This window comes from Andrographis paniculata, unplaced genomic scaffold (assembly GCF_009805555.1).
Source record: "Andrographis paniculata isolate CXL003 unplaced genomic scaffold, ASM980555v1 Contig75END, whole genome shotgun sequence".
Taxonomy (NCBI): Eukaryota; Viridiplantae; Streptophyta; class Magnoliopsida; order Lamiales; family Acanthaceae; genus Andrographis; species Andrographis paniculata.
In genome coordinates, this window is record NW_026137612.1 from 3210191 (window position 1) to 3226343 (window position 16153).

The window sequence follows — 16153 nt, forward strand, 5'->3', positions numbered from 1 at the left end:
CACTTTGTGGGCTTATACTTTGTGCTCTATACTTCAAATAAGATTGCTTTTCCTATTTGTTGGATTGTGTGTAAAGGTACTAAAAATAGCGTTTTTGTTTTCTCAATATTTTTCTTTTCTATTACAAATCCCTTTACGAGATGATACTTTGTGATCAAGAGTAATAATTACAGTGCTTTTCGCATTCATTACGTAACACTTTATGACACTATAGTTAGTGCATTCATTTCTTGACTGCCTTGTCAATTTATTATAATACACTTTATGAAATTATACTTTGTGTTCTTTAGTTCTAATAACAGTGCTTTTCCTATTTGTTAGATAGTGTTTTAAGGTACTAGAAATAGCACTTTAGTTTCATCAATGTTTTTCTTTTTTATTACAAAGGACTTTGTGACATTATACTTTATGCTTTAGAGTTATAATTACAGTGCTTTTCGTATATGTTACATAGCACTAAACTAGATTACAGTTAGTGCATTTGTTTCTTTATTGCCTTTTCAATTTATTATAAAGCACTTTATGGGATTATACTTTGTGCTCTATAGTTCAAATAACATTGCTTTCCCTATTTGTTGGATAGTTTGTTAAGGTACTAAAAATAGCGCTTTTGTTTTATCAATGTTTTTCTTTTTTGTTACAAAGCCCTTTATGAGATGATACTTTGTGCTCAAGAGTTATACTTACAGTGCTTTTCGCATTCATTACATAACACTTTATGTGATTACAGTTAGTGCATTAATTTCTTGACTGCCTTGTAAATTTATTATAATGCACTTTATGAAATTATACTTTGTGCTCTATAGTTGTAATAATAGTGTTTTTCCTATTTGTTAGATACTGTTTTAAGGTACTAAAAAAAGCGCTTTTGTTTCATCAATGTTTTTCATATTTATTACAAAGCACTTTATGGGATTATAGTTTGTGCTCTTTAGTTCTAATAACATTGTTTTTCCTATTTGTTAGATAGTGTTTTAAGGTACTAATAATAGTGCTTTTGTTCAATCAATGTTTTTCTTTTTTATTACAAAGCCCTTTATGAGATGATAATTTGTGCTCAAGAATTATAATTACATGCTTTTCGCATTCATTACGTAACACTTTATGAGATTTCTGTTAGTTCATTCATTTCTTCACTGCCTTGTCAATTTATTATAATGCACATTACGAAATTATACTTTGTCCTCTATAGTTCTAACAACAGTGCTTTTCCTATTTGTTAGTAGTGTTTTACGGTACTAAAAATAGCGTTACTGTTTCATCAATGTTTTTCTTTTTTATTACAAAGGACTTTGTGAGATTACACTTTATGCTTTAGAGTTATAATTACAGTGCTTTTCGTATATGTTACATAACACTTAACTAGATTACAGTTAGTGCATTTGTTTCTTGATTGCCTTTTCAATTTATTATAAAGAACTTTATGGGATTATACTTTGTGCTCTATCCTTTAAATAACATTGCTTTTCCTGTTTGTTTGATAGTGTGTAAAGGTACTAAAAATAGAGTTTTTGTTTTCTCAATGTTTTTCTTTTTTATTACAAAGCCCTTTATGAGATGATACTTTGTCCTCAAGAGTAATAATTACAGTGATTTTCGCATTCATTTTGTAACACTTTATGACACTACAATTAGTGCATTCATTTCTTGACTGCCTTGTCAATTTATTATAATGCACTTTATGAAATTATACTTTGTGCTCTATAGTTCTAATAACAGTGCTTTTCCTATTTGTTAGATAGTGTGTGCAAGGTACTAAAAATATCACTTTTGTTTCATCAATGTTTTTCATCCTTATTACAAAACACTTTATGGGATTATACTTTGTGTTCTTTAGTTCTAATAACAGTGCTTTTTCTATTTGTTAGGCAGTGTTTTAAGGTACCAAAAATAGCTCTTTTGTTTCATCAATGTTTTTCTTTTTTATTACAAAGGACTCTGTTATATTATACTTTATGCTTTAGAGTTATAATTACAGTGTTTTTCGTATATGTTACATAGCACTTAACTAGATTACAGTTGTTGCATTTATTTCTTGATTGCATTTTCAATTTACTACAAAGCACTTTTTAGGATTATACTTTGTGTTTTTTAGTTCTAATAACAGTGCTTTTCCTATTTGTTAGATAGTGTTTTAAGGTACTAAAAATAGCGCTTTCGTTTCATCAATGTTTTTCTTTTTTATTACAAAGGACTTTGTGAGATTATACTTTATGATTTTAAATTATAATTACTGTGCTTTTCGTATATGTTACGTACCACTTAACTAGATTACAGTTAGTGCATTTGTTTCTTGATTGCCTTTTCAATTTATTATAAAGCTCTTTATGGGATTATACTTTGTGCTCTACAGTTTAAATAACATTGCTTTTCCTATTTGTTGGATAGTGTGTAAAGTTACTAAAAATAGTGATTTTGTTTATTCAATGTTTTTCTTTTTTTATTTCAAAGCCCTTTAGGAGATGATACTTTGTGCTCAAGAATTATAATTACAGTGCTTTTCGCATTCATTACATAACACTTTATGACACTACAGTTAATGCATTCATTTCTTGACTGCCTTGTCAATTTATTATAATGCACTTTATGAAATTATACTTTGTGCTCTATAGTTCTAATAATAGTGCTTTTCCTATTTGTTAGATAGTGTTTTAAGGTACTAAAAATAACGCTTTAGTTTCATCAATGTTTTTCATTTTTATTACAAAGCACTTTATGGGATTATACTTTGTGTTCTTTAGTTCTAATAACAGTGCTTTTTCTATTTGTTAGACAGTGTTTTAAGGTACTTAAAATAGCGCTTTTGTTTCAACAATGTTTTTATTTTTTATTACAAAGGATTATGTGATATTATACTTTATGCTTTAGAGTTATAATTACAGTGCTTTTCGTATATGTTACATAGAACTTAACTAGATAACAGTTAGTGCATTTCTTTCTTGATTGCCTTTTCAATTTATTACAAAGCACTTTATGGGATTATACTTTGTGTTCTTTAGTTCTAATAACTGTGCTTTTCCTATTTGTTAGATAGTGTTTTAAGGTACTAAAAATAGCGTTTTTTTTTTCATTAATGTTTTTCTTTTTTATTACATAGGACTTTGTGACATTATACTTTATGCTTTAGAGTTACAATTACAGTGCTTTTCGTATATGTTACATAGCACTTAACTAGATTACAGTTAGTGCATTTGTTTCCTGATTGCCTTTTCAATTTATTATAAAGCACTTTATGGGATTATACTTTGTGCTCTATAGTTCAAGTAACATTGCTTTTCCTATTTGTTGGATAGTATGTAAAGATACAAAAAATAGCGTTTTTGTTTTCTCAATGTTTTTCTTTTTTATTACAAAGCCATTTATGAGATGATACTTTGTGTTTAAGAGTAAGAATTACAGTGCTATTCGCATTCATTACGTAACACTTCATGACATTACAGTTAGTGCATTCATTTCTTGACGGCCTTGTCAATTTATTATAATGCACTTTATGAAATAATACTTTGTGCTCTATAGTTCTAATAACAGTGTTTTTCCTATTTGTTAGATAGTGTTTCAAGGTACTAAAAATAGTGCTTTTGTTTCATCAATGTTTTTCATTTTTATTACGAAACACTTTATGGGATTATACTTTGTGTTCTTTATCTCTAATAACAGTGCTTTTTCTATTTGTTAGACAGTGTTTTAAGGTACTAAAAATAGCGCTTTTGTTTCATCAATGTTTTTATTTTTTATTACAAAGGACTCTGTGACATTATACTTTATGCATTAGAGTTGTAATTACAGTGCTTTTCGTATATGTTACATAGCACTTAGCTAGATTACAGTTAGTGCATTTCTTTCTTGATTACCTTTTCAATTTATTACAAAGGACTTTATTGGATTCTACGTTGTGTTCTTTAGTTCTAATAACAGTGCGTTTCCTACTTGTTAGATAGTGTTTTAAGGTACTAAAAATAGGGTTTTTTCTTCATCAATGTTTTTCTTTTTTATTCCAAAGAACTTTGTGAGATTACACTTTATGCTTTAAAGTTATAACTACAGTGCTTTTTGATATGTTACATAGCACTTAACTAGATTACAGTTAGGGTATTTGTTTCTTGATTGCCTTTTCAATTTATTATAAAGCACTTTATGGGATTATACTTTGTCCTCTATAGTTCAAATAATATTTCTTTTCCTATTTGTTGGATAGTGTGTTAAGGTACTAAAAATAGCACTTTTGTTTTATCAATGTTTTTCTTTTTTATTACAAAGCCCTTTATGAGATGATACTTTGTGCTCAAGAAATTATAATTACAGTGCTTTTCGCATTCATTACGTAACACTTTATGACACTACAGTTAGTGCATTCATTTCTTGACTGCCTTGTCAATTTATTATAATGCACTTTATGAAATTATACTTTGTGCTCTATATTTCTTATAACAGTGCTTTTCCTATTTCTTAGATAGTGTTTTAAGGTACTAAAAATAGCGATTTTGATTCCTCAGTGTAATTCATTTTTATTACAAAGCACTTTATGGGATTATACTTTGTGTTCTTTAGTTCTAATAACAGTGCTTTTCATATTTGTTAGATAGTGTTTTAAGGTACTAAAAATAGCGTTTTTGTTTCATCAATGTTTTTCTTTTTTATTACAAAGGACTTTGTGAGATTATAGTTTATGATTTATAGTTATAATTACAATTCTTTTCGTATATGTTACATAGCACTAAACTAGATTACAGTTAGCGCATTAGTTTCTTGATTGCCCTTTCAATTTATTATAAAGCTCTTCATGGGATTATACTTTGTTCTCTATAGTTCAAGTAACATTGCTTTTCCTATTTGTTGGATACTTTGTTAAGGTACTAAAAATAGCGCTTTTGTTTTATCAATATTTTTCTTTTTTGTTATAAAGCCTTTTATGAGATGATACTTTGTGCTCAAGAGTACTAATTACAGTGCTTTTCGCATTCATTACGTAACACTTTATGACACTACAGTTAGTGCATTCATTTCCTGACTGCCTTGTCAATTTATTATAACGCACTTTATGAAATTATACTTTGTGTTCTATAGTTCTAATAACAGTGCTTTTCCTATTTGTTAGATAGTGTTTTAAGGTACTAAAAATAGCGTTTTTGTTTCATCAATGTTTATCATTTTTATTACAAAGCACTTTTTGGGATTATACTTTGTGTTCTTTAGTTCTAATAACAGTACTTTTCCTATTTTTTAGATAGTGTTTTAAGGTCCTAAAAATAGCGCTTTTGTTTCATCAATGTTTTTATTTTTTATTACAAAGGACTATGTGACATTATCCCTTATGCATTAGAGTTATAATTACAGTCCTTTTCGTATATGTTACATAGCACTTGACTAGATTACAGTTAGTGCATTTCCTTCTTGATTACCTTTTCAATTTATTATAAAGCACTTTATGGGATTATACTTTGTGTTCTTTAGTTCTAATAACAGTGCTTTTCCTATTTGTTAGATAGTGTTTTAAGGTACTAAAAATAGCGTTTTTTCTTCATCAATGTTTTTCTTTTTTATTACAAAGGACTTTGTGAGATTACACTTTAAGCTTTAGAGTTATAACTACAGTGCTTTTCGATATGTTACATAGCACTTAACTAGATTACAGTTAGGGCATTAATTTCTTGATTGCCTTTTAAATTTATTATAAAGCACTTTATGGGATTATACTTTGTGCTCTATTGTTCTAATAACAGTGCTTTTCCTATTTGTTAGATAGAGTTTTAAGGTACTAAAAATAGCATTTTTGTTTCATCAATGTTTATCATTTTTATTACAAAGCACTTTTTGGGATTATACTTTGTGTTCTTTAGTTCTAATAACAGTACTTTTCCTATTTTTTAGATAGTGTTTTAAGGTCCTAAAAATAGCGCTTTTGTTTCATCAATGTTTTTATTTTTTATTAAAAAGGACTATGTGACATTATACCTTATGCATTAGAGTTATAATTACAGTCCTTTTCGCATATGTTACATAGCACTTGACTAGATTACAGTTAGTGCATTTCCTTCTTGATTACCTTTTCAATTTATTATAAAGCACTTTATGGGATTATAGTTTGTGTTCTTTAGTTCTAATAACAGTGCTTTTCCTATTTGTTATATAGTGTTTTAAGGTACTAAAAATAGCGTCTTTTCTTCATCAATGTTTTTCTTTTTTATTACAAAGGACTTTGTGACATTACACTTTAAGCTTTAGAGTTATAACTACAGTGCTTTTCGATATGTTACATAGCACTTAACTAGATTACAGTTAGGGCATTTGTTTCTTGATTGCCTTTTAAATTTATTATAAAGCACTTTATGGGATTATACTTTGTGCTCTATAGTTCTAATAACAGTGCTTTTCCTATTTGTTAGATAGAGTTTTAAGGTACTAAAAATAGCATTTTTGTTTCATCAATGTTTATCATTTTTATTACAAAGCACTTTTTGGGATTATACTTTGTGTTCTTTAGTTCTAATAACAATGCTTTTACTATTTGTTAGATAGTGTTTTAAGGTCCTAAAACTAGCGCTTTTGTTTCATCAATGTTTTTCTTTTTAATTACAAAGCCCTTTATGAGATGATAATTAGTGCTCATGAGTTATAATTACATGCTTTTCGCATTCATTACATAACACTTTATGAGATTACAGTAAGTGCATTCATTTCTTGACTTCCTTGTCAATTTACTATAATGCACTTTATGAAATTATACTTTGTGCTCTGTAGTTCTAATAACAGTGCTTTTCTTATTTGTTAGATAGTGTTTCAAGGTACTAAAAATAGCGCTTTTGTTTCATCAATGTTTTTTATTTTTATTACAAAGCACTTCATGGGATTATACTTTGTGTTATTTAGTTCTAATAACTGTGGTTTTCCTATTTGTTAAATAGTGTTTTATGGTACTAAAAATAGCATTTTTTTTTTCATCAATGTTTTTCTTTTTTATTACAAAGGACTTTGTGACATTATACTTTATGCTTTAGAGTTATAATTAAAGTTTTTTCGTATATGTTACATAGCACGTAACTAATTACAGTTAGTGCATTTGTTTCTTGATTGCCTTTTCAATTTATTATAAAGCACTTTATGGGATTATACTTTGTGCTCTATAGTTCAAATAACATTACTTTTCCTATTTGTTGGATAGTGTGTAAAGTTACTAAAAATAGCGTTTTTGTTTTTTCAATGTTTTTCTTTTTTATTACAATGCCCTTTATGAGATGATACTTTGTGCTCCAGAGTTATAATTATAGTGCTTTTCGCATTCATTACGTAACACTTTATGACTCTACAGTTAATGCATTCATTTCTTGACTGCCTTGTCAATTTATTATAACGCACTTTATGAAATTATACTTTGTGTTCTATAGTTCTAATAACAGTGCTTTTCCTATTTGTTAGATAGTGTTTTAAGGTACTAAAAATAGCGTTTTTGTTTCATCAATGTTTATCATTTTTATTACAAAACTTATACTTTGTGTTCTTTAGTTCTAATAACAGTGCTTTTTCTATTTGTTGGATAGTGTGTAAAGTTACTAAAAATAGCGTTTTTGTTTCTTCAATGTTTTTCATTTTTATTACAAAGCACTTTATGGGATTATACTTTGTGTTCTTTAGTTCTAATAATAGAGTTTTTTCTATTTGTTAGACAGTGTTTTAAGGTACTTAAAATAGCGCTTTTGTTTCATCAATGTTTTTATTTTTTATTATAAAGGATTATGTGATATTATACTTTGTGCTTTAGAGTTATAATTACAGTGCTTTTCGTATATGTTACATAGAACTTAACTAGATTACAGTTAGTGCATTTCTTTCTTGATTGCCTTTTCAATTTATTACAAAGCACTTTATGGGATTATTCTTTGTGTTCTTTAGTTCTAATAACTGTGCTTTTCCTATTTGTTAGATAGTGTTTTAAGGTACTAAAAATAGCATTTTTTTTCATCAATGTTTTTCTTTTTTATTACATAGGACTTTGTGACATTATACTTTATGCTTTAGAGTTACAATTACAGTGCTTTTCGTATATGTTACATAGCACTTAACTAGATTACAGTTAGTGCATTTGTTTCTTGATTGCCTTTTCAATTTATTATAAAGCACTTTATGGGATTATACTTTGTGTTCTATAGTTCAAGTAACATTGCTTTTCCTATTTGTTAGATAGTGTTTTAAGGTACTAAAAATAGCGTTTTTTTTTCATCAATGTTTTTCTTTTTTATTACATAGGACTTTGTGACATTATACTTTATGCTTTAGAGTTACAATTACAGTGCTTTTCGTATATGTTACATAGCACTTAACTAGATTACAGTTTGTGCATTTCTTTCTTGATTACCTTTTCAATTTATTACAAAGCACTTTATGGGATTATACTTTGTGTTCTTTAATTCTAATAACAGTGCTTTTCCTATTTGTTAGATAGTGTTTTAAGGTACTAAAAATAGCGTTTTTGTTTCATCAATGTTTTTCTTTTTTATTACAAAGGACTTTGTGAGATTATAGTTTATGATTTATAGTTATAATTACAATTCTTTTCGTATATGTTACATAGCACTAAACTAGATTACAGTTAGCGCATTTGTTTCTTGATTGCCCTTTCAATTTATTATAAAGCTCTTCATGGGATTATACTTTGTTCTCTATAGTTCAAGTAACATTGCTTTTCCTATTTGTTGGATACTTTGTTAAGGTACTAAAAATAGCGCTTTTGTTTTATCAATATTTTTCTTTTTTGTTATAAAGCCTTTTATGAGATGATACTTTGTGCTCAAGAGTACTAATTACAGTGCTTTTCGCATTCATTACGTAACACTTTATGACACTACAGTTAGTGCTTTCATTTCTTGACTTCCTTGTCAAATTACTATAATGCACGTTATGAAATTATACTTTGTGCTCTGTAGTTCTAATAACAGTGCTTTTCCTATTTGTTTGATAGTGTTTCAAGGTACTAAAAATAGCGCTTTTGTTTCATCAATGTTTTTTATTTTTATTACAAAGCACTTCATGGGATTATACTTTGTGTTATTTAGTTCTAATAACTGTGCTTTTCCTATTTGTTAAATAGTATTTTATGGTACAAAAAATAGCGTTTTTTTTTTCATCAATATTTTTCTTTTTTATTACAAAGGACTTTGTGACATTATACTTTATGCTTTAGAGTTATAATTATAGTTTTTTCGTATATGTTACATAGCACGTAACAAATTACAGTTAGTGCATTTGTTTCTTGATTGCCTTTTCAATTTATTATAAAGCACTTTATGAGATTATACGTTGTGCTCTATAGTTCAAATAACATTGCTTCTCCTATTTGTTGGATAGTCTGTAAAGGTACTAAAAATAGCGCTTTTGTTTTTTCAATGTTTTTCTTTTTTATTACAAAGCCCTTTATGAGATGATAATCTGTGCTCAAGAGTTATAATTACAGTGCTTTTTGCATTCATTACGTAACACTTTATCACACTACAGTTAGTGCATTCATTTCTTGACTGCCTTGTCAATTTATTATAATGCATTTTATGAAATTATACTACGTGCTCTATATTGCTTTTCCTATTTATTAGATATTGTTTTAAGGTACTAAAAATAACGCTTTTGTTTCATCAATGTTTTTCACTTTTATTACAAAGCACTTTATGGGATTATACTTTGTTAGTTCTAATAATATTGCTTTTCCTATTTGTTAGATAGTGTATTAAGTTACTAAAATTGCACTTTTGTTTTATCAATGTTTTTCTTTTTTATTACAAATCCCATTATGAGATCATACTTTGTGCTCAAGAGTTATATTTACAGCGCTATTCGCATTCATTACATAACACTTTATGAGACTACAGTTAGTGCATTTATTTTTTGACTGCCTTGTCAGTTGATTATAATGCACTTTATGAAATTATACTTTGTGCTCTATAGTTCTAATAACAGTGTTTTTCCTATTTGTTAGATAGTGTTTTAAGGTACTAAAAATAGCGCTTTTGTTTCATCAATGTTTTTCACTTTTATTACAAAGCACTCTATCGGATTATACTTTGTGCTCTTTAATTCTAATAACAATGCTTTTTCTATTTGTTAGACAGTGTTTTAAGGTACTAAAAATAGTGCTTTTGTTTCATCAATGTTTTTATTTTTTATTACAAACGACTTTGTGAGATTATACTTTATGCTTTAGAGTTATAATTACAGTGTTTTTCGCATTCATTACATAATACTTTATGAGATTACAGTTAGTGCATTCATTTTTTGACTGCCTTGTCAATTTATTATAATGTACTTTATGAAATTATACTTTGTGCTTTATAGTTCTAATAACAGTGCTTTTCTTATTTGTTAGATAGTGTTTTAAGATACTAAAATAGTGCTTTTGTTTCACCAATGTTTTTCATTTTTTATTACAAAGCACTTTATGGGATTATACTTTGTGTTCTTTAGTTCCAATAACTGTGTTTTTCCTATTTGTTAGATAGTGTTTTCAGGTACTAAAAATAGAGCTTTTGTTTCATCAATGTTTTCTTTTATATTGCAAAGGTCATTATGAGATTATACTTTGTGCTTCAGAGTAATAGTTAAAGTGTTTTTGTGTATATGTTACACAGTGCCTTAAAGGATTACAGTTAGTGCATTTGTTTCTTGACTGCATTTTCAATTTATTATAAAATAATTTTTGGGATTATACTTTGTGGTCTATAGTTCCAATAACAGTGTTTTTCCTATTTGTTAGAGAGTGTTTTAAGGTACTAAAAATTGCATTTTTCTGTCTATAGTTCTAACAACAGTGCTTTTCAAATTTCTTAGATAGTGTTTTAAGGTGCTAAAAATAGCGCTTTTGTTTCATCAATGTAATACATTTTTATTACACAACACTTTATGTGATTATACTTTTTGTTGTTTAGTTCTAATAACAATGCTTTTCCTATTTGTTAGATAGTGTTTTAAGGTACTAAAAATAGCTTTTTTGTTTCATCAATGTTTTTCTTTTTAATTACAAAGCCCTATATGAGATGATAATTTGGGCTCAAGAGTTATAATTACATGCTTTCCGCATTTATTACATAACACTTTATGAGATTACAGTTAGTGCATTCATTTCTTGACTGCCTTGTCAATTTATTATAATGCACTTTATGAAATTATACTTTGTGCTCTATAGTTCTAATAATAGTTCTTTTCCTATTTGTTAGATAGTGTTTTAAGGTACTAAAAATAGCGCTTTTGTTTCATCAATGTTTTTCATTTTTATTACAAAGTACTTTATGGGATTATATTTGTGTTCTTTAGTTCTAATAACAGCGTTTTTCCTATTTGTTAGATAGTGTCTTACGGTGCTAATAATAGCGCTTTTCTTTCATCAATTTTTCTCTTTTTTATTACAAAGGACTTTGTGAGATTACACTTTATGCTTTTGAGTTATAATTACAGTGTTTTTCGTATATGTTACATACCACTTAACTAGATTACAGTTAGTGCATTTGTTTCTTGATTGCGTTTTCAATTTATTATAAAGCACTTTAAGGGATTATACTTTGTGCTCTATAGTTCCAATAACATTGCTTTTCCTATTTGTTCGATAGTGTGTTAAGGTACTAAAAATAGCGCTTTTGTTTTGTCAATGTTTTTTTTTTTATTACAAAGCCCTTTATGAGATGATAGTTTGCGCTCAAGAGTTATAATTACAGTGCTATTCGCATTCATTACCTAACACTTTATGAGACTACAGATAGTGCATTTATTTTTTGATTGCCTTGTCAATTTATTATACTGCACTTTATGAAATTATACTTTGTGCTCTATAGTTCTAATAATAGTGCTTTTCCTATTTGTTAGATAGTGTTTTAAGGTACTAAAAATAGCGCTTTTGTTTCATCAATGTTTTTCACTTTTATTACAAAGCACTTTATGAGATTATACTTTGTCTTCTTTAGTTCTAATAACAGTGCTTTTTCTATTTGTTAGATAGTGTTTTAAGGTACTAAAAATAGCGCTTTTGTTTCATCAATGTTTGTCTTTTTTATTACCAAGCCCTTTATGAGATGATAATTTGTGCTCAAGAGTTATAATTACATGCTTTTCGCATTCATTACATAACACTTTATGAGATTGCAGTTAGTGCATTCATTTCTCGATTGCCTTGTCAATTTATTATAATTCACTTTATGAAATTATACCTTGTGCTCTATAGTTCTAATAATAGTGCTTTTCCTATTTGTTAGATGATGTTTTAAGGTACTAAAAATAGCGCTTTGGTTTCATCAATGTTTTTCATTTTTGTTACAAAGCATTGTATGGGATTATACTTTGTATTCTTTAGTTCTAATAAATGTGCTTTTCCTATTTGTTAGATAGTGTTTTAAAGTACTAAAAATAGCATTGTTGTGTCACCAATGTTTTTCTTTTTATTACCTAGCAGTTTATGAGATTATACTTTGTGCCCTAGAGTTATAATTACTATGCTTTTCGTATTCATTACATAACACTTTATGGGATTACAGTCAGTGTATTTGTTTCTTAACTGCCTTGTCAATTTATTATAATGCAGTTTATGAAATTATACTTTTTGCTCTATAGTTCTAATAACAGTGCTTTTCCTATTTGTTAGATAGTGTTTTAAGGTACTAAAAATAGCGCTTCTGTTTCACCATTTTTTTTTTTAATACAAACCCTATATGAGATGATAATTTGTGCTCAAGAGTTATAATTACATGCTTTCCGCATTCATTACATAACACTTTATGAGATTACAGTTAGTGCATTCATTTCTTGACTGCCTTGTCAATTTATTATAATTCACTTTATGAAATTATACCTTGTGCTCTATAGTTCTAATAATAGTGCTTTTCCTATTTGTTAGATAATGTTTTAAGGTACTAAAAATAGCGCTTTGGTTTCATCAATGTTTTTCATTTTTGTTACAAAGCACTGTATGGGATTATACTTTGTATTCTTTAGTTCTAATAACAGTGCTTTTCTTATTGTTAGATAGTTTTTTAAGGTACTAAAAATAGCGTTTTTCATCAATGTTTTTTCCTTTATTGAAAAAACAAAAGCGCTAAATCTACTAATTCGAACACTCTACAACAAATACGAAAAGCACTGTAATTAGAACTATAGAGCACAAAGTAAGTATAATCTATAACATGATATATAATACAAAGGAAAAACATTGAAAAAAGAAAAGCGCTAAATACACTAAATTCGAACACTCTACAACAAATACGAAAAGCACTACAATTAGAACTATAGAGCACAAACTAAGTATAATCTATAACATGCTATATTATATAAAGGAAAAACATTGAAAAACAAAAGCGCTAAATCTACTAATTTCGAACACCCTACAACAAAGACGAAAAGCACTGTAATTAGAACTATAGAGCACAAAGTAAGTATAATCTATAACATGATATATAATACAAAGGAAAAACATTGAAAAAAAAAAGCGCTAAATACACTAATTTCGAACACTCTACAACAAATACGAAAAGCACTTTAATTTGAACTATAGAGCACAAAGTAAGTATAATCTATAACTTGCTATATAATACAAAGGAAAAACAGTGAAAAAACAAAAGCGTTAAATACACTAATTTCGAACACTCTACAACAAATACAAAAAGCACTGCAATTAGAACTATAGAGCACAAAGTAAGTATAATCTATAACATGTTGTATAATATAAAGGAAAAACATTGAAAAATAAAAGCGCTAATCATACTAATTTCGAACACTCTACAAGAAATACGAAAAGCACTATAATTAGAACTATAGAGCACAAAGTAAGTGTAATCTATAACATGCTATATAATACAAAGGAAAACCATTGAAAAAACAAGAATGCTTAATATACTAATTTCGAACACTCTACAGCAAATACGAAAAGCACTGCAATTAGAACTATAGAGCACAAAGTAAGTATAATCTATAACATGCTATGTAATATAAACGAAAAACATTAATAAAACAAAAGCGCTAAATGTACTAATTTTGAACACTCTACAACAAATACGAAAAGCACTGCAATTAGAACTATAGAGCACAAAGTAAGTATAATAAATAACATGCTATATAATATAAAGGAAAAACATTGAAAAAACGAAAGCGCTAAATATACTAATTTCGAACACTCTAAAATAAATACGAAAAGCACTGGAATTAGAACTATACAGCACAAAGTAAGTATAATCTATAACATGCTATATAATACAAAGGAAAAACATTGAAAAAACAAAAGCGCTAAATATACTAATTTCGAACACTCTACAACAAATACGAAAGCACTAAAATTAGAACTATAGAGCACAAAGTAAGTATAATCTATAACATGATATATAATATAAAGGAAAAACATTGAAAAAACAAAAACGCGAAATACTCTAATTTCGAACACTCTACAACAAATACGAAAAGTTTCATGGACCGAATTGATCAACTACACAAGACACGGAATATACTAACTAAAACAGAACTAACTAATAAACAACGACAAAGAACGAACAACTAAACATAACTAACTAAGCAAGAAAGAACAAATTAACTAAGCGGAAACGAATAAAGCGAGAAAAAGGATAATCGAAAGAGAAGCAAACCTAAGTAAATACTAACGTAAGCTCGACCCGATACCCTTCTAGCATCGAACCATCCTCCACGAAGGCACCACCTCGGTCGACACTTTGGAGAGCTCTTCCACCTTCCCCAAATGCCACGAACTTGAGGCTTTATACTCAAACCTGAATTTTTAAACTAAACCCCATGGAGCATGCAATGGAATTGCATTCCATGAAATATTAGACTAAAAGAGAAAGTATTGCTATAAAGCATAACTTTTCATAAAAAAGGAAATGATCAATAATGATCAAATATTCATAAAAATATTCTTGCTTGGTGTGTTTTACAATGCACCTTAAGGGTCCTATTTATAGGAGTGGGGGAAGGGGCAAGTGGAGTGATTTTCCAATGTGGGATGGGTTGTGTATAAGTAAGTAACCTCCACACGAGTGACACCTAGCTAATGGTCCCCCCCCCCCTTGCGTGTGAGAGGCATGTGAGAGTTTATTATATATACATAAGTGGTTCCAATGGATGGTCCCCCCCACTTAAGAATGTGTAACCTAGGTTTATATAATTACATGTTAAACCCTCAATTTTAGCAAACTCCTAGGTTTGCAAAAGTTTTCCGTTAGTTGTCCGATTAAGGCGTTGCAAGCTCCAATGTAACCTTTACAACCACGGCACTCACCCTAGGCTTTCCATCAAGTCCTCGCATGTTGTAACATAGTCCGTCCGTTGGGCCCCAATTCTCTAATTTCTTTATCATTCCTTGCAATTTTTCAATGCACGCTTTCACTCGAGTTCTCGAGACTGGTCCAATTGGAATATGTGGAATTGCAAGTCCCGATCTTTTCGTATCCATGTCTTCTTCTCCCCCTTCAGAAGGTTGATCCATCAACCATTGTGCTTCCTCATCGGCTCGATCATAGAGTGATAAATCTGCAGTATTAAAAGTAGGATTAATACCATATTCATCCGGAAGTTCCAAACGGTATGCATTATCATTAATCCTTTCAAGCATTAGAAATGGCCCATCTCCTCGGGGTGATAGCTTTGTACGTCGCCTTGCTGGAAATCTTTCCTTTCTCATGTGAATCCAAACCCAATCGCCGGGATGCAATATTACAGCTTTACGTCCGCGGTTAGCGTACTTAGCATATACCTCCGCAGATTTTTCTAGACTTGCTTTGACATCCTTACGAAGTTCCTTTATGCGTCTTGCTCGTTCCCTACCATTAACATTTAAGAACTCATTGCTAGGCAATGGTAAAAGATCAGTAGGCGTTAGTGGGTTCATTCCATAAACTACTTCAAACGGTGACATGTGTGTGGCTGTGTGGATATGTCTATTGTATGCAAATTCAATGTAAGGAAGACATTCATCCCAACTTTTACCATGTGAATTCACAATAACTCTAAGGAGATTACCCAACACCCGGTTTACCGCCTCCGTTTGTCCGTCAGTTTGGGGGTGATAGGATGTGGAGAAAAGAAGCTTGGTACCAATTTCGTGCCACAATGATTTCCAAAAGTAACTCATGAACTTTGCATCACGATCTGAGACAATAGACCTTGGCACTCCATGAAGGCGTAC